Source organism: Rosa chinensis, chromosome 2, assembly GCF_002994745.2.
Source record: "Rosa chinensis cultivar Old Blush chromosome 2, RchiOBHm-V2, whole genome shotgun sequence".
In the NCBI taxonomy this organism is placed as follows: Eukaryota; Viridiplantae; Streptophyta; class Magnoliopsida; order Rosales; family Rosaceae; genus Rosa; species Rosa chinensis.
Genome location: NC_037089.1, coordinates 70,735,089 through 70,754,830, shown reverse-complemented (window position 1 = coordinate 70,754,830; position 19,742 = coordinate 70,735,089). Strand labels below are relative to the sequence as shown.

The 19,742-nt window shown below is 36.6% G+C and overlaps 3 long non-coding RNA genes and 1 pseudogene across 11 annotated transcripts; 2 read left to right on the top strand and 2 right to left on the bottom strand.

Moving 5' to 3' along the window:
- Positions 1 to 501: 501 nt before the first annotated feature.
- LOC112190557 lies at positions 502 to 1,288 on the top strand. Its single transcript, XR_002932451.2, has 2 exons — positions 502 to 840; positions 1,012 to 1,288. It is a non-coding gene; the product is annotated as an uncharacterized LOC112190557 (long non-coding RNA).
- Positions 1,289 to 4,474: 3,186 nt separating this feature from the next.
- LOC112184902 lies at positions 4,475 to 5,774 on the bottom strand (annotated as a pseudogene).
- A 2,562-nt stretch (positions 5,775 to 8,336) lies between these two features.
- On the bottom strand, positions 8,337 to 19,309 carry LOC112188729. 7 transcript variants are annotated; one of them, XR_005807273.1, is made up of 10 exons: positions 19,209 to 19,309; positions 11,527 to 11,801; positions 11,176 to 11,297; positions 11,024 to 11,087; positions 10,772 to 10,925; positions 9,611 to 9,724; positions 9,051 to 9,224; positions 8,894 to 8,901; positions 8,680 to 8,820; positions 8,337 to 8,549 (listed from the first exon to the last, which is right to left on the bottom strand). It is a non-coding gene; the product is annotated as an uncharacterized LOC112188729 (long non-coding RNA). The 7 variants fall into 7 exon arrangements; XR_005807270.1 differs by having other exon boundaries at positions 8,680 to 8,901; positions 9,611 to 9,731; XR_002931550.2 differs by having other exon boundaries at positions 8,680 to 8,901.
- Positions 12,985 to 17,422, top strand: LOC112188727. 3 transcript variants are annotated; one of them, XR_005807275.1, is made up of 9 exons: positions 12,985 to 13,172; positions 13,282 to 13,379; positions 14,628 to 14,717; positions 15,023 to 15,070; positions 15,802 to 15,887; positions 16,016 to 16,142; positions 16,243 to 16,401; positions 17,202 to 17,279; positions 17,406 to 17,422. It is a non-coding gene; the product is annotated as an uncharacterized LOC112188727 (long non-coding RNA). The 3 variants fall into 3 exon arrangements; XR_002931543.2 differs by having other exon boundaries at positions 13,279 to 13,379; XR_005807276.1 differs by lacking the exons at positions 12,985 to 13,172; positions 13,282 to 13,379 and adding an exon at positions 14,266 to 14,539.
- Positions 19,310 to 19,742: the final 433 nt, after the last annotated feature.

Here is a 19,742-nt window from a genome sequence, read left to right as displayed (position 1 = left end):
GTGCTACATGATGCTACATATTTGTTTCAGAATCCTCATGTTGAATCTTGAAGGTAACAACTATATTTGCTAGTCATGTGTTCATTTTACTGCATATGTAACATACTTATACAAATTGAGACTCCCGACGTTGATTATGTTATGTATGGCTGGTGCAATAGGTCCATGGATATAGTTTAGCTTGGTCTGATAGCTGGTTTACGTTTATTCCCAAAGGAAAGTCGTTAGGATTGTTAACAATGAACTAATTTCATTTGAGCAGAACACTTTGGTCTTTTGTTCTCAATTTATACTGATAGCAAATCTGAGCTGAATCTTTTTGCCAGATACGCCAGATGTTTCATCTGATATGTCTCAGGAGAGGTCAAGTGATTCTGCATCTACTTGTAGCCTAGTTGAACCTGGTAGTGCTTCTAAAAGAGTGGATGGTGCTAATTCAAATTCAACAAGTACGTAATCTATCATGGCTGTGTGCATTTATCCAAGGCATATAGTGGTCTACTAGATTCTTTCATACATAGGACCTGAATAGGTCTATAGCGTCTTTTTTGTGGTAATAAGGATCATAATCTTTGGTGATAAACAACAACAATAACATTTACAAAAAAAAAAAGTAGTAATATATTATCAAGGGTACAGTTGGAGAGACATAAGCATTTCTCTGGCATTGAATTCCCAAACCAATTTAAATTTTAGGTACTGACTGCCAGACTGACAAATCATGTCTATATTTCCATCAATGAACTGTTGCGTTCTCTTATATGCAGGAGGAAGCTTTCCATGTATGCTTCTGTTACAAATATTATACCAAACCTGGATGATCAGTAAGGAATCTTGGCTGTATCCTACTGTTGCAACATCTTACTTAGTAGTTATCACATGCATATAATATTTGTATTCAATAAATCATTCATTCATTTATTCACTTTTCTACTGTGCAATAATTCTTAGTAAATCTAATGGATTTTTAGTATTGCAATGAACTTGTTCTCCTTAAGCCATAAATTACAGATGTTGTGGATAGATATACGAAAGTGGTACAAAACTTTGAATTTGATGCTGAGAAGATGACTGCCTATGAAACATGTAATAGCATTTGGAAGATGATAACTTCATTAGATATTTCACATTTCCCCCTGAGATAGCTTTGTATAGTGTCATGCAATATTGTTTTTTTTTTATTCGTCTGTGTTTCTGGAGAAGTAATCTGTTGACAGTTTGTAATTTAGAATTGTAACATACACGTTTAAAGCTTATTATTGAGAATCTTGTTGGTGCCATTTTAAAGTGGATTATTGGGAATCTTGTTGGTGGCATTTTATAGTTGTTTTGGAACTATTGTTACTTATGTATATGTTATACAATTTTGATATATTGGAGGACACAAGAAATTGTGTTAGTTAGTTGACTCAGTTTAATTTCTAACTTGCACGTCAGGAATTGAGTTGAAATCATGTTCATACTTGATTATGGTCTCATAAGAAAAAGCCCTCGGTGCCTTTTTCGTTTGGTCTCTTTTAAGCTATTTTTGGTTAAAATGACATTTTTTTTCCCGGAGTTCTTAGCAACTTGATATCTGATGAGTAGATGAGCTTTCATTTTAACATCTGTAAAATTTAGTTACTGATCATTTTATGGAATTCATGCTTTTGCAATAGCTAATTATATGATGAGTCACAAGTTAATAGCCAAGTCACTGTTAATCACATGTCACTAACTAAGTAACTGACTATGTCACTAACCAAGTAACTGTCAGTAGCCAAGTCACTGTTAATCACATGTCACTAACTAAGTAACTGACCATGTCACTGACCAAGTAACTGTCAGTAGCCAAGTCACAAGTTAATAGCCAAGTCACTGTTAATCACATGTCACTAGCTAAGTAACTGACCATGTCACTGACCAAGTAACTATCGGTAGCCAAGTCACAAGTTAATAGCCAAGTCACTGTTAATCACATGTCACTAGCTAAGTAACTGACCATGTCACAATACATGTCACTGACCAAGTAACTGTCAGTAGCCAAGTCACAAGTTAATAGCCAAGTCACTGTTAATCACATGTCACTAACTAAGTAACTGACCATGTCATTGACCAAGTAACTGTCGGTAGAAAAGTCACAAATTGATAGCCAAGTCACTGTTAATCACATGTCACTAACTAAGTAACTGACCATGTCACTGACATGTCACTGACCAAGTAACTGTCAATAGCCAAGTCACAAGTTAATAGAGAAGTCACTGTTAATCACATGTCACTAACTAAGTAACTGACCATGTCACATTACATGTCACTGACAATGTCACTAGCCAAGTCACAAGTTGATAGCCAAGTCACTATTAATCACATGTCACTAACTAAGTAACTGACCATATCACATTACATGTCACTGTTAATCACATGTCACTAACTAAGTAACTGACTAAGTAATTGAACATGTAACTGATCATGTCACTGACGTTGCCATTGACATGGGCAGTGACTTTGCCGGTGACTTGAGGTTAACAGTGACTTGGACAACGATTGACAGTGACATGTTCATGACTATGACATGACCAATGACATAGTCAATGACTGTGACATGACCAATGACATATATAGCCAATGACTTGGGTAGCTCATTGAGTTTAATCATTTTCTTGTAATAATGAAAGTAGTTGGGTAATATTTATAATGGAAGAAAGTATATATTAATCAAATGGTTATGGACAAGAGTGTTCAGGATTGTCAATTTGGAAAATAAACCAATCTTTATTAATCAAATTGTTCTGGATCATTTCCATGCTTTCTTCCCTCGGAAATTTTTGACAGAAAGCTACTGGTTTTTGCATTTTGCCACTCGTGATTTAGTTGCCTTTGCCCTTTTTGCAGCAAGTGGCATACTTTTGTTGCTTCTGCTTATTGCTCGAGCCTCCCTCCTGCAAAATTGATCAACATGTTGAAAGAAAATCAAGCTCACATCCTTATGGGAGCCCTAGTGGTTATTCACTTATTAATGGGTGCATAGCCGTAGTAGGATCCAGGAAGAGGGTTATAGAGTAACTCACAAATGGCAAAGTTCAAAGCCATGACAATGCTTGTAGAACTCTAAAACATGATAACTTCAAAGAATTGCAGTAAAATATACCTTCTTCTGTTTTACAGCAGCTCTAGCCATGTATTTCCCTCTTTCCTCCCTCCCTGCTTTCACTAATGCCAGCCTCTCCTCCTTGGTCATTCTTCTTTTTACATGGAGCTACACAGTGGATGTTCAAATATATCAAAAAAACGATGGGAGAAACAGCATGTTTATAATGGCCAAGTATTTAAGTGTTGGCTTAATATATACAAACAACATGAATTTGAATACTAGGAAATTTAGAATTTGATCTGGTTATACTTTACTACTTAGAGTCTGATAAAATGATGATTGCTAATTTTTAGAAACATAATCCAACTCTCTCTACTCAAAACAATCCAGCAAATTTACAAAAGTTGTTCAACTTATTATATCTATTTCAAATGCTTTATTTCTTAATGCAAATGCAGATTCCTCACCTAAATTATCAAAGTTTTTTCTCCGGCAGGGGCTTAGTACAATGGTATAGCAGAATACAATTGTAACTTGAAGATATAAAGTTTGTGACTCGAAGATACGTTAGTACCATTGTAAAAGAATTACTCTCATTCCCAGAAAATATCATTCACCAAGTCTAGAGAGATGCCTAATACCAAGATACGTCTGTAGAACCCCCACTGTAACAGAAAATTTATAAATTGCATACAGTTCTCGGACAATCCAATACCATCTCTGTAAAATAATTGACAAACAAACACATGAAAGCAGTGTATAATAAAAACACATATCCCTCAGATGTAATTTTATCTATTCCTGCAGCAACATAAAGATCATTGCTGTCAATTTATGCACTCTCCTAAGCCTCTAACATGACTAGAGTAAAAAGATATCTCAAGTATATCAAAGGCACAGTAAAATGGGATGGGGTTCACTAAAGGATATCTCATTCTAGACAGGGCCATATAGACAGACATTCTACTAGTGGACATTGAATGTCTCTTGGTCCTAACCTGGTCCCTTGGAGTAGTAAAAATTAGCCAATTATAGCGAAGTCTTCTTGTGAAGCAAAGAATCAATTTTTGGCGTAAAATCTTCACTGATATTCACTTGTTTCTGCATAATCCACTAGCAGCCTTGTGGTCTGAAATTAAGCCTTCCAATTTGGTGGAAGTTCCACCAAAGGATCAAACATGTGAAATTTGATTACAACTCTAAGAGAATTTTCATTTTTCCTGTACAACTACAACTCTTGTATTCTATAACGAGCAAAACAGGCAAGCCTAGATACATTGAATTGGTAATTCCAAAGAAATTGAGGGGTAAAGTTAAAAGAGGAAGTACCTGATAGTTACAGTGGAAGCTGTAGCGGAGCTCAGGGTCGATCTCAGTAAGAGAGTCGTCGTGGTCATAGTCCTGAGCGCGACATGCATGGTTGATTCCTCCCCTGCCTGTTGTCATGTCACTTTCAGCTTCGCGTTGCCGAATTCATCCTCCTCTTCATTTGCATAACAAGTAGCAACCAACCACAGATAAGTTAAGATCCTTTACCTCCTTGGTTAACATTTTGCACATTCAAAATGCATACCACTCTGTCAAAACTAACCACAGTAATTCACAGCTGAAACTAAATTCTAAACCACACAAACTAATCGTGGCTTCATAATTGGCAGATCACTATACCTCAATAACCAGATTCAAATCCATCATTTAATAACTCACAATATTCAAATCACATCAGTATCAGTTATGCATAACAAGTGTTCGATAAAGTACCTAAGAGATGAGGCGATTGAGATTGGTGTAAGTGGGACGCTCAATGTCCAGAGATCGGCGGCAGATGTCGTAGATGGCCTCATTATTGAGCAAAACAGACGCATCGGTGTGCTCAAGTAGAGAATGAGTGGAGAGGACACTGTTACAGGGCTCTACAACAGACGTAGAAACCTGAGGAGAAGGATACACAGCGAATTCGAGCTCGGCCGTTTTCCCATAGTCCACAGAAAGACGCTCCAGCCTCCAGCAGAAGCCACCCGAGACCCGACCCGGTATCACCACCGACGACATTGAAGACCAGAAATCCCTGAAGCCCAGTGCAGTTGTCGGCGAGCTTCCGGATCTGATCCAAGCAGAGATCGACGATCTCTTTGCCGATGGTGTATGGCCACGAGCGAAGTTGTTAGCGGCGTCCTCCTTGCCGGAATTAAGCTGCTCGGGGTGAAGTTCCGGTGCGGACCTCGTCGATGACGATGGGCTCTTAGTTGACGAAGATGGCGCGTGGAACTCCGAAGCAAGTCCAAGAAATCGGCACGCTACCAGATAGAGGGATATTCAGATAAGGTTTCAGAAGGGCTTAGTTAACGGACGGGAGGGAGGGAGGGTGGGTGGTAGTTTTTGTAATTAAGTTTAACTCTAGTGGTAGGTAGTTATTAGGTGACCTTAATTATCATGGGGATATTTGTGATATCTGAATTATCATTAGGTACTTTAAAATGACCTCTTTTATCATTGTCCCTATAAATTATAGAAAATTACACACAAGTGATCTTTTAAAACTTTAATTAGTCACAAGGCCACCTTATATTTTTTGTCTTCATAAGGCCACCTAATGCTTCAATTTTTTCCACGTTTGACCAATTTACCCTTCCACCTTATCGAAACAAGCTGAAATAACAGCCTCTTCTACTCCACACATTCTCTCTCTCTCAACAGCCACCATTCTGCTCCACACATTCTCTCTCTCTCTCTCTCTCTCTCTAGTTGCAGATCCCTTCACAAACCCACACGACGTTGTTGCCTCTCTCTCTCTCCCCTTCACCGTTGCAGACCTCAGACCTCACAAGCTCGCCGGCAAAACACCTGATCGTTGACGTTCGATCACAGATCAAGTCTTGATCTCTGCCTCCGATTCCGAAGACCACCGGCACGGCGCTCTCTCTCTCTTTCCTTGATCACAGATCACCTCGTGATCTCCGCCTCCGATTCTGGCAACCACCGGCACGGCGCCCTCCCCAATCTCGCTCGCTCTCTCAGCAAACCCTATATCCCTCTGCCATGCTTCGTCGTCTCCGCGATGATGAAGTTTTCGCAGACTACTGCGAACCAGATTTGATCGGCTCCTCCTACAAAGCCTCAACGATGCCAACTCAGACTCTGTTCACCGAAAGCTGACTCAGGTAGTACCTCTCTCCTTCTCGCTTTTTCTTCAATTCCGGCTCTGTTTGCTTCTGATTCTCATTTCGGAGCCCTAGAATCCTCTGTTTTGGTGACCTCCTGCTTTGTTCCTCGTCGGTGACCTCCAGCTCCGGTTGTCCTCATCTTCCTTTAGAAAGTCATCCAGAATACGCCAGATCGTGGTCGACTTCTCCGGCGGGGTCAAACTCCAGGAGGCGAAGGCCGATAGCTGCAACGGGAGAAGGATGTCATCGACGCATGTGGTGGCGTCCTCGAAATTGAGAGTGTACCTGGGAGAATTGTGGCTGACGCCGCCGTCCTTCGCATCTGAAAATGAGATTCCGGCACCGGTCCCTGATTCGATTTCGTTCGGCTTCTTTCCGGTGACGAGTTGTCCTCAATGCCATTCATTTTGCTGAGTTTTTTTTACTTTGGTATAGATTTGTGGTTTTAATTTTGTATTGTTACTGTTGTTGGAGAAGGTAGAAACTCATTTGTTCCCTGTGCCTGATTTGATGCATTGTTGGCTTTTGTCACTAGATTTTGTGGTTGATTTATGGACTCTGCTTGGTTATAGCTTTTGACATTTATGAGAGTAGCTTTTGGTGATGGTAAGAGTAGTTTTTGTTACTGGTGATAGTAGTTTTCTGGTGTTGATAACAATAGTTATTATTGTTGATGACAGTAGCTTTTGGTATTTGTAACAGTAGCTTTTGTTGGTGGGGATAGTAGATTTTGGTTTTGAGGAGTGTAGCTTTTGTTGGTCATAGTAACTTTTATTGTTGGTAACAGTAGTCTTTTGTGACCTCGCCAGAAATCTCACGAGTAGTTTTTGTTCCTAGTGACAGTAGATTTTTTTGTGGTAATAGTAGTTTTTGTTACTAGTGACAGTAGCTTTTCTGACCTCGTTGAAAATCTCACAAGCGTAGTTTTTATTTGTGACAATAGCTTTTGTTGCTGGTGATAGTAGCTTTTGTGACATTGCGGGAAATCTCACCGAAGTAGCTTTTGTTGCTAATGACAGTAGATTTTGTTGGTAATAGTAGCTTTTGTTGCTGGCGACAGTAGCTTTTGTGACCTCGCCAGAGATTGCCGGAAATCTCACCATAGTAGCTTTTATTGCTGGCGACAGTAGGTTTTGGTATTAGTGACAGTAGCTTTTGTAGTCGCCGGAGGTCGGCCGGAGTTAGCCGGAGGTCGATCGGAGACTCGCCAGAGTTGGCCGGAGGTCGACCGGAGACCCGCCGGAGTTGGCCGGAGGTCGACCGGAGACCCGCCGGAGTTCGCCGGAGACCTTGCCGGAGAGGAGAGAGAGAATGATTGTTGACTTTTTACTCCAGTGGCAGTTATGTAAATATGTTGGTTTTTAATATCCAAAATATAACACATTTTTTAATCTAGTGGCCTTATGAGGGAAAAAACTTGTTGGTGACCTTATGACTAAAAAAACATTCAAAGATGCACTTATATGTAATTAACCCTATAAATTATCCATGTGCATAATTTGAAAATTGCTACATTTATATATGGCAATGCGTGAGAATGACGAGTGTTGTACATGGAAAATATTTGTTCATAAGAGTTTGAAACTCTGATCATTACTAATTAGTTTTATTTTATTTGTAACTACACTTTTATTTATAGTTTATTAATTAGGTGGGAGATATTTAGAAAAATAATAATTTTATAGAGAAGAACTTAGACTAATATATATCTACTGATAATCAGTGTTGAATCATAACGCATGAGCAGTTGTTTTTCCACTTACGAATGAGGGATGCAAGCTAAGCATTTAAATCACCATATTTAAGGTCCGTCAAAGTAGGTTGATGAATTGAATATGACGTCGACCTTTGATGAAGATGAATTGAATCTGACCTATGCACTTAAAGCACCATATTTGATGTTTATTTTGGTCTCCCGTCAAAGTACGCTGATGAATTGAATATGACCTATGATGCAGATGATTAGTCTGTCTCATACACATTTAACAAAATTATCAGCAAATTAAATCGTTCTCATTCACTGAATTTTAGTTCTACACTAGATATACGCCCTGCGCGATGCTGCGGGTTTGCACATTTTTTTTCTTCCTCAATTTTTTATATGTAAAACAATCAGAACCATAAACTAAGAAACGTTTATTGGTGAATGTCATAACTTTACATATTACACAAGCTGGTATTTAAGTAGATTTGTATATTTACTGCAAAAATAGAATTTTGGGATAGAAGCTTGCCATCAACAGTTACGTGTGTATGAATGCTGCAGAAGAATCTCCCATGACTATAGTATTTCCTCATCAACATTCTGAACACAGCTGTGATCAATACACCAATCAAATGCCATCCCACACGTTTTATTAACAGAATCAAAATAGAAAGTATAATATCAGAATCCTCCCCTGCTTCTGCATTATAAACTGCAAGTTTCATGAGAATTAGTCTTACCTAAATCATCGTGTCTCCTGCCATTCAAGGTTTCACTACATAATCTTTCATTAAGATTTTGACAGCTCAATTTTGCTTCCGGCTATGCTTCAGGTAGGTGTCTCTTTTCAATACCAATGAGCATATAAGCCAGGTCAACTCCTAGAATGAAAAAATAGCTTAATTGCTGAAGTTGTAACAAAGAATTTGAACAGCAGGTCAACACAACAATTACCTCAATGCCTACATTGTAAAAAAAAAAAAAAAATTCAGCCACCAAGACCAGAGACCAACTCCATAAGTCATAACTGATAAGAAAAAGAAGATTACTCCTTTTGAAAAGTCCACAGCAGGATCAAAGATTGAGCCAATAATAAGTGGGTATTGTTTACCTTGTCATCCCTAATTTTCATGTTATTCATCTCACTGGGCAACCGTATTTCCACTGCCGTCTCCTAATCCAGATGAAGGAGCCACACTTACAGAGGCCATGAGCACTATCAAGAACTGAGATAATTGTCTTCTAGATTCCCTCTCACCTCAATCAAAATAAATCAATAGCATACCTACAGAAAACATATAAACATATTAGCATTAATGTTAAACGATACATATTATGTCAAACCATTAATTACAGTGAACTCTTTACATGCTTCACATTTCACAATTCAAATGTATGCTCAAATTTATTGAATTTAGGTTTGGGATTGAAAAACCCTGGAGCAATTCCAGCGTTCCAGGGTTCTCTGAGTAAGTCCTAGAAAACACAAATAATATCGCACATAATTTCAATCTAATGAGCAAGGAATCATTACATCTGTACAAATTCTATCCCTATGGTGGAGTTATATTCCAAGGTTTTTACATTTGATATAACAGAAGAATCTAGAAAAGCAAAATAGTAATAAATTTTCTAAGCATTTTCGATAAGCTGTGGTATAATCTGGCTTACTTGGACGTCCATCTCTGGAAAAGCTTATTTCTTTGGTTGTTCACTGATGTCCACATGTCGTCCTTCTGCTTTATTCTCAGCTTCCTCGATTAAAATCCTCCGCTGCATTCTTTTCTGCCATCTTAATTAATCAGAGGTCCTGTATATTACAACTCATGCTCGGCAAAAGATAGGTATTGAAATTCAGGAAAAAAGGAAGATACAAAAAACTTAATACACAAATTTTCAGTACAAAAAATTACTTCAGCAGTAGGAAAAAAGCCAAATGTTTGTTTCACAGCTAGGTTAAACCCAATAAATAAAGATTTAATGTTACATTAAAAGATAAACAGACTTCATGTTTAACCCCAATCTGTGAAGAAAAAAAATGATGTCAATAAGACCACTGTGCAACACAGCAATATTGAAGCACATTAGAGAAGAATTGATCCCATTTCAAAAAAAAAAAAAAAAAAAAGGAAAAAAAAGAGAGAGAAGAATCGATCACATTTGACATTGTGAGTATTTCGAGAAATGAAAGAAGAATGCATCACATTTGACACTGTATTTCGGCTTACTGCAACACAGCAACATTGTATAGATCTTTGTCAACTTAAACTTTTTTGAGTTTAGATAAGTTGCTGACTAAAATCAATATTGTTTAAGCTTGCCGGTATTTTGATATTGCCGCGAATTTGGTAAGGACAATGGGTTCCATTTGTCAGATCCCATTTGCAGGAGTAAAATAAGTTGCTGACTAAATATTGTTTAAGCTTGCTGGTTTGTGCTGGTTTTGGGTGAAATACAAACATTAAAATCAAAGAAATAAGCACATTAGAGAAGATTTCATATAATGCAACACAGCAATATTGAAGCACATTAGTGAAGAATCCATCTTGACATTGTGAGTATTTCGGTTAGTTTATAGAATGGTCAAGATTGTGACAAATGAAAGAGGGGTCCATTTCCAAAAGGAGAACAATACTTGGTTTGCAGGAAGACAATTAAACTTAATAAACAGGATCTTAATCCTAACAAAAATTATCAAATAACAGACAATTGAGATAACCATATCATTTTTTTTTGTCAGACAAATCATTTACTTGTGGGTGCTTTCATAATGAGCATGCCTATCATCAAAGATGTAAACTTTAGTGTGCAGATATGAGAGAGGAAGCATACTTGAATATGGTATCAATGTGGGTCATCATTGTTCCCTCATCCTTCAAAAAAAGTTTAGCTCTGTATATCCATGTGAATATGGCTGAAGCTCCTCTACTTCAATCATACTTGTGCTTCCATTTTCGGTCTATTGGTCACTCTCCCATAGTTGGCGCTACATTGTTCAGATGAACACCAAAATTACGCATGAACATTAAACTCATTATGATTGAGATTTCTAAGTAACAAAATAAGAGAATAAATCATAGTTACCAATAGAAAGCGGCTTTCCCCCTAAATTTTTTATGTCGTCGGCAACTGAATTTCCATTTTCATCCTACAGTTTGATCAGATTGGAATCAAAAGCTCCATAATTTTAGGTTTATTGAAAAAATTCATTGATGCTATGAAGAAAAAGAAAATACCTAATCTTTGAGCTTCCTGTACTCCATTTTCACACTCACTCATCTTTTTCTCGTAAAATCTTGGGTCTTTTCAGATCTTGCCTTAAACTGAGATATTATTGTATAGGAAGTAAACCCAGAAACTGAGAAGACGAAGAACATTCGAGGAAAGTGAGATTAGATTCCAGAATAATAGATCAACCAAAAAATTCATCAAATTTCATAGATAAAACAGATTTCAGCTGAAAAAGAGGAGCATAGTTTATGCCAAATGCAGAAATTGAAGAGGCAGGAAGTGAATTACTTTACTGATAGAGAACGCAAACAATACACAGATTCAAAAGTGTGCAGAGCAAGAATTCGAAGGATTACCTTTCTTGGTAAGCAGTGGCTCCAAATTGAGGTTTTGTTACCAATGTAGCCAAGTCCTACTTCAGTTAAATGAAATGGTTGTCATCTACACTATTTTGCAATTTTTTTTTTCTGAACCAATTTTGTTTTATTTAAACTACAGATTGACAGTAGCCACTACTTATATGTTGCTCACATACAAATACACCAGCCTAACAGCAGTTTCAGACAGCAACACTGTCGCCTGAAGGCATTTGCTCTCTCAGCTATGGTGGCCTGTCGTCAGGTACAATATTCTACAGGCCCGCAGGTGAGCGGGACTACTTTTCAGGGACAAAAAGGGATAGATGGTCTATGGTCATTAGATTTAAATGAACCAGATCCGAGGGGTGAAAGAAACTGTACAAACCTTCATGGACTCCACCCAATCCGTTACCCATCGTCATTCGCTGCTCTCTCTCTCTCTCCCCCTCTCTCCTCTCTCTCTCTCTCTCTATTCTATCCGGCTCATTCGATCACTGGGGTTGGTCTCGTTTGAGACTCATGAATAATTAAACATATCAACCTTATAATTTTGTCACTTTAGATCCAATGGCTCTCAATCATTTACATAATAAAAAAAAATCAAATACCTGAATTAAACCCATGTTCATCATTTCAACCCAGTTCTCTATTTCTTAGTCTCTTGCTCCATTGAAAACCCATTCAGCAAAGTTATGATTAAATTTCAATATCATTTAAAGAATCAAACTAGAGAATTGAGAAACTTGGATCTTTACTGTTCAAACCACAATTAAAACAACAAAGCAATAATCTTGGATATTGGTAAATTAGAAAAGAATGAATCCTGGATTTTGGTTCATTCCAGAATACAAAAAATAATAGAAATCAATCTTGAATTTGTAATAGTTCGCACCCTTGATTCAAACCCAAATTCCAATGAATTTTACTATTAATAAATGTTTAATTATTCATGAGTCTCAAACGAGACCAACCCCAGTGATTGAATGAGCCAGATAGAATAGAGAGAGAGAGAGAGGAGAGAGGGGGAGAGAGAGAGAGAGCAGCGAATGACGATGGGTAACGGATTGGGTGGAGTCCATAAAGGTTTGTACAGTTTCTTTCACCCCTCGGATCTGGTTCATTTAAATCTAATGGTCATAGACCATCTGTCCTTTTTTGTCCCTGAAAAGTAGTCCCGCAGGTGAGCGGGCCTGTTGAAAGATGAGTTCACTGTTACTACTGTTCATCAAGGGGTGGAGAAGACTTTTTCGTCCCTGCTTTTCTGTTAAATTTCAGGAGTAATTGGTGTCTGAGATGATGTCCTCCGGGCATATGCGTCTTTGGACAAGAGTTGACGTTTTTGCCATTGCTTTGCTATTGTAATTTCAGGTTCGTAGTGGTGTCCGACACGATTTCGGCTGGGTATATGCGTCTTTGGGTATGGGAAAATGTCCTTTGCTTCACGTTTCACGCTGCCATTGCCTTCGTTTTTTTTCAGCCTCCACTGACCCTTCGAGAAGTTCCACGATTTCCAGACTTCTACTGATCTAAATCTCCAGATAAAGAAGAACGATCTAGAGAGAGATAGAGAGATCGGGTGGGTTTTTTTTCGCTTTGTACAAAGAGATAGAGAGAGAAAGAAGTAGCTTATCGAACGATCGAAGGTTTGTAGATTTTCTTTTGATGAGTTCGTTTTCTGGCTTCTTTTAAGATGTTTGGAATTTTTTTTTCAGTTTCTGCTTAGACTGATCTTTTTGTTTTATGCGATAGAAGGGATTGTGGTGTTTTGATAGAAAGAGAAGTAAGAGTGTTTGGTTTCGATAATCTTCAGTCTGTTGAGTTGGTGGGTTTCGGGATAGTGAGTATTGCAGGTTTGGAACTTTTCTTTTGCTATGGTTTTTGTTAATTGTCGTTTTTGTTGATTGGGTGTTTTCGTTGTTGGTGGTTTTGCATTAATATGGGTTTTTATGTTTTGGGAGGTTTTGTTTGTCTTTCGATATGAAATCTGGAATCTGGGTAATTGATTGAGAGGCTTTCTGGCTGTAGTTTTATTGTTTAGCAGTTGAACGTTTTTGTGAGTTTTGGTTGTATTGGTTGCTATTAATTTTTGATCAAATTCTGCAGAATTTATTTGTGATTTATCTAATTTTGTCTTCAAATGTGCCGATGTCTTCTTTACTTTGTGAACCCCGGCCCACTGTGAAAAGAGATAAGCCCTCCATTCAAGGCTTTTTACAAAAGAAAATCTGTGATAAGTTCTATGGTCAGGAGAGTAAGGGTTAGGAGAGTGAGGGTTTTAGTTTTATTGTTTATTGTTTATGAATGCCAAGGTTTTTGTTGATTGTTACATCGTGGTTTACCTGATTTGATGCATTTTTAAATGATGGCTCATAAACATATCATGGAAATGAAAACAAATATGCATTAGGCATTTCTTCAATTTCAGGCAGAAATTTAACCTAAAGATCACCAAGGTTCTGCTATTTTTTGTAATAACTGCTGGAAACAGATTCTTACCATACACCCAAAAATTTAGACAATCTTGATTACTTTCGTATTCATTATTTCACCCAAAAGCAATTTAATTTTTTTTTTGGTTTGAAATTGAATCGGGTTTTTAAGTAATATATGTCAGATATTATATATCATTTTAATGATACTCCAGCATTATTTTGTCATTTATGTAAATTTTGTTTTCAAATGTTATGACATGTATTGTTTCTTGGTTTTTATCATAGAAATTGCAAAGTATTTGCAGTAAAGGGATGGTTTAGATTGTGGATATAAATGGTTGGAATTGCAGCTTTGTGCATCAAGGTTCGGTTTGACTGCAGCTATTGTGGGTTAATCCTTTATCTGTGTTTGGTACTTTGTGCAGTCAAATTTAAGTTATTTATGTATTTGTTTTAGTTTGGTTTGAAGACGTGTTTGAATCAATTTTCTTTGTAACATTTTGTGGTGTTTTTTTTTTATCTTTTGTTTCATCATTCAAAGAGCGAGTAAGCCTTTCAGAGCTGAAGTTCCTCTTAAAGTATGTGAATGATACTATAATTTCTGACTGTTGTTAGCATCGGGTTTGTGTTGCTTCTAATAATTGTTGTTTTGTTTATGTTTTCTAGATTCTATGCAAAAAAGTGTTCGCGTGGTTCTGTTGCCGCTGTTCCTTTGCTCATTGTTCAGTATTATTTCAACGTTGTACACTTCTTTAGGTATGTGATTTTTATTCTCTTTTATTGATTAATATTTGCTATTAGCATTAATACAGATTTTCTGATGTTTTTGTCTTTATTTCTTTATTTATCTGTCTATATTTATGAAATCAGCAGGTTATCTCTTTTATTATTATAGGTATGGAAAACTGATAAAGTGGGTGATATAGAGTTGACTATTGATGTATACAGGAAGATGCAAAATATTGACTTTTTACCTTCTTTTTTTCTAGAGTTGACTGTATACCTATTGATGTATATATGTATGAAACATATTTTTTAAGTAGTTCTCTTTTATTGTGCAGCTCTTTCGGATAGTGCTCTATCAAGCCCTTTGGCTATCTCAAATTCAGGTATCAATTTCGAGAATTATTGATTACTGAATTTTTTGTGCTAAAATTTTTCTTTTCATTCTGTGGGTGGATTTGTGCTGAATCATAATTTTGTGTTTTTTTTTTTTCTGATTTTTCTTTTTTTGTTAAACCCTATTGAATCTCTGCTTTGCATAGATTCGTTAACAAACAATTGGCACTCCAGTAGATGCCGGTTCGAACATGGGGTTCTACCAGTTCGAACATGGGGTTCTACTCACAGTGACTGATAAAGCTGCCTAAATTGGTAGAAATACTTAGAATAAAATGTGTGTGTTATTTGAAATATTAAATTGAAATCGCAAATTGTGAGTTACTTCTAATGTAGCAACAATCTTAATGTAGCATGCGCTCTGCTGCGGGAATTATTGTAGGACAACCAAAGACAGATATTGCTGCAATTAATCATATAGACATATACTGACAATAGATTGTGAGTTACTTTTACATACTGTACGTGAGCAAATTTCAGTGATTTAATGGTTTCTTCCGTGAGTTACTTTTATATAATGTAAGCAAATTTCCAGTTTTTAGGTCATCCTTTGATCCACAGACAATAGACTTTCTGCAGATACTTCACTTTTATATACTGTGGTTTGATCTACTTTTTTGTGTCATAATTTTACATACCTTGGTTTGATCCAGGGAGAAAAGACTTTCGGTGGTATCATAACAGTTTGGAGTTCTTGGCTGACCAGTAGTTTTAAATGCAGTTGTGGCACCGAAAATGAGATGCAGCAAACCACACCTGCACTTTCTTGAACCCACTTATTCCAGAAGCAAAGGAATACACAGCCGAGTAAGTTACCTCACCAAAACCAAATCTCTATGTTCTAACTACGTCATCCATACATTTCTTCTTTACCTCTTCTAATTATTATTTTCAACTCCAAAAACAGTAATACTTACAGCTTGAAAAACTGTCAGGTTTTCCAAGCCAGGAGATAAGGTGAAACTCCTTCCTCCACCGCCTAGACGGCTAACCCCAGATGAACTCAAGCAACAAGCGATGAAATTAGTTTATGAACTGAATGCTCTGAATCCTGATGCACATGTAATATCAACAAAAGAACATTTATCTTTATTTTCATTTGATCAATCATTCATATTTCATGCAAAAATGTCTAACTATTAATCTATAAATTGCATCACAGAAAGGCAGTGTTTATTGCACTGCTTCTATTTGAAGATTTTCAGTGCATAATGGGTGGTGGTACAATGCTTGCTCAAACCTGTTATAAACAGCTGAAACCGAAGGAACACACTGATGAATTAGCATGTGAAAAGCATGATGTAAAAATACCTATTCCATGGTAAGATTACTAACAATTCTACCATCTATAGATAAAGACATCGCCAATTTAGTTGTTTTTTTTTTCATTGTTATTATTAGTTCAACTTTCCCTTGAATTAGTAGTGCTCTGTCCACAAGTATTCTTCTTTACCTGTATCTTTCTATGTGCATGTTGTAACTGTCTAAGTGTCATTCATGTTACCATATTGGCTCCCTTATAGTGAAATAGAAAGAAAGAGAGAAGTAAGCAAAAATGAGAACAGATTTCAATGTGTATGGTTTCTTTGATCATTGTTCCACCAGGAAAAGATGTTTAACGTCAACACACTGCTAAGCATCTGTTTATCCAATTTCAAAAACTATAAAATATGCCTTTGTGATATATGTTAAGTTCATAAACAAATAGTTATCAAAAAGATCTAGCACTTTGGGCCTTTAGGGTGGCACAAGTTATTTAAAAAGTTATTTAATAGATTATCTTAAGTAACAAAAGGTGTTTACTGACAAATTCAAAAGTCTCTATCTTAAAATTGGGTGCGGGAAGCTTTATACTGAAGACGAACAAAACCTGAAAAAGTTAATATGCTATTGTATGGTCTCCCACTCTCCCTCTAAACATCGAATGTCACTATATTAATTTTTCTTGCACCATCATATAGATTTTATTGTACGAGGTATTCCGAGAATAATTAGTATGGACTTGAACTATAATTTGGTAAAATTGAATTTTGGTTTCTTATGATATGTTTGATAGATTTGCTTATGTTTACCATGTGCTTTGCTCGCTCATAGTAACTCAACCAATCAACTGGGTTTCAGGACTTGAATGAGTGGTCTGTGCTTAAACCCCTTCCATCTTCCATCTTATGGTACAAGAAGAGATGCAGCAGCTGGAAGGTACTCCACTTTCATATTTGGAACAAATCTCACTGATCTCATTGTTACAAGTACCTACTTAGTTTGAATTCTGCAACAGGTTCTAAGTTATCATAAAAAGAGGCAGAGAATACAAAGGTATAACAGGTTCCAAGTTATCATAAGAAGAGACAGAGAATAGAAAGGTATAATTCGATATATACAACCAAATAATCACTCTTTCTTATTGCAGTAGTATCTACTTGACAATATTTCTGTAAAGGCATAAACCAAGACTCAGGTTTTAATTTCTGTAATGTATCAGTTTTTAGTTAATACAAAATACATATCAGAAACCACATGATTTCATCGTGTACTCATCTTTATATACTTCTCATTTCTCTGTCCTTTATGACAGTCTTGCCTATTCTATGACCACAATGATGGCACATAAGGTCTTGGTACATGTATTTGATTTTATGTTTATATATCTCATGTTTATACTTTCATAGCCTCAGTAGAATCTTAAATACAAAGTAGATATCAGTTGATTGGGAATTAAGAATACTTACGGAGCCTAATGCAACTAAACTTTGAACTAAGTGAATTACTGTTATGCTCTCCTGGACTGGAACAAAACTTTGAACCAGGAGGTAGATCGTTTAACTTCTCTTTGTTTTTTGATTGATAAAAATCAATCTGTGCATCTCTGATCAATTAAGCTCTGAATAGAAGTGCTAATAGTGATCTATTTGAATCAAAAGTACTAATAGTATTCCAGATATTGCAAATAAAACAAGTGTGCTTACATGCCTGTAGATAATTTTTTGTGTGGTGCTAATCTGTGAATAATTATTTATGCTGTTAGTGGGAAGAAAATCTATCCTTCAGACAATAAGTCACGATTCCCTCCGGTGCTATGGTCCTTAATTATTGAAAGCATTGCCCAGACAAATCACAGTGTCTACAGCTGAGTTACAGGTTAATCCTTAAAAACTGTTGAGCAGATAGTTAAATGGCAAATCAAAGGTTGATGTGGTAGTAATTTTTTGTTGGTACTCTTTTCAGAATGGTACTAACGTAGACGTTTTTGGATCACCAACTGAAAAGGCAATTCTACACTAAGGAATTAAGATTCTATTCAATCTCGAGGATCAGAGCCCTTTCCAGTGCTCAATCTATCCATAAAAGGTAATCATCAATCATCTTCTCTTCCCATTTTACCTTCATCACTGAACAATAGCCAAATGTCTCATAGAAATCATCGCAGTATTTTGTAGTCTCATACAGCAGCATTTGACACAGTTTCAGATAACTACAACTTGAATACAGCCGAAGTAGACAACACGCTCTGCTCCAGACACAGAAACAGGAAATGCAAGCGGCTTTTCATCGACTATCAGTGTGAGTATGATATATGCTATACATATTTTTCTCTTAATTATACATTCAACAAAATTTGTCAAATATCACTTCTAGAATTTAATGATCAACTATTTCACCTTGCAGGACCCCAACAATAATCTGGATCAACGTTATCTTCTCATTAGGTTTGATTTCAAGTTAATGATTTTGGTGGAGAAATTCGTGTAACGTGTTTTAATCATGCAGCCAAAAAATTCATGTATCTGACAAAAACAATATAAATATTCTGCCATGTAATGTTATAAGATCACCTTACTTAAATTGTAAATTTCGACAAAAACAATCAGTGATCAAATCAATCCCGCAGCAAAGCGCGGGCAACATTTCTAGTAAAGATGAACCCTTTAGTGGCCAATAAATACAGATTCCCAGAAGGCCAAAATGGGTCGGAGGGGATATCCAAAAAAAAAAAAAAAAGGTTGGACCGGGGGTTGAATTATACAATTAATCCATATCGTGAATCGAGCTTTCCCACATGTATAAAACTATCAAAATTATAACCATAAATCTAATGTTACAATCGTAGCAAGTCAAAGACATACTCACCTTAATAGATTAAACAGCCCGAACATAATCTTTCAAGGGATGACATCGATGGCTGGAGAAAGTTTTGAGAGGTTTTGCTGTTGAATGATGCGGGAAAAACTAGTCAAATAAGACAAGATTGAGAGTGAATTTTCTGATATTTGATTCATCTCACTGTGGAGGTATATAAAGAAGATTACAGGAATACAACAGGTAAGTGCTAATTACGTAATAATTACAATATATTATATTCCTAACGTTAAACCATGACTCACGTTAACACTCACCCTCAAGTTAGGCATAGTTGATTGGCGCATACACATCAACTATGCCCAACTTGCTTAGTGAGTCATAAAACGCCTTCCTAGAAATTCCTTTGGTAAGTATATCTGCAAGTTGCTTTTCAGTCGGAACAAAAGGAAAGCTAATAACTTTGGCATCTAGCTTCTTCTTTATTAAGTGACGATCAACCTCCATATGCTTAGTACGGTCATGTTGTACTGGATTATGTGATATGTCAATGGCTGCCTTGTTGTCACAATACAACTGCATAGT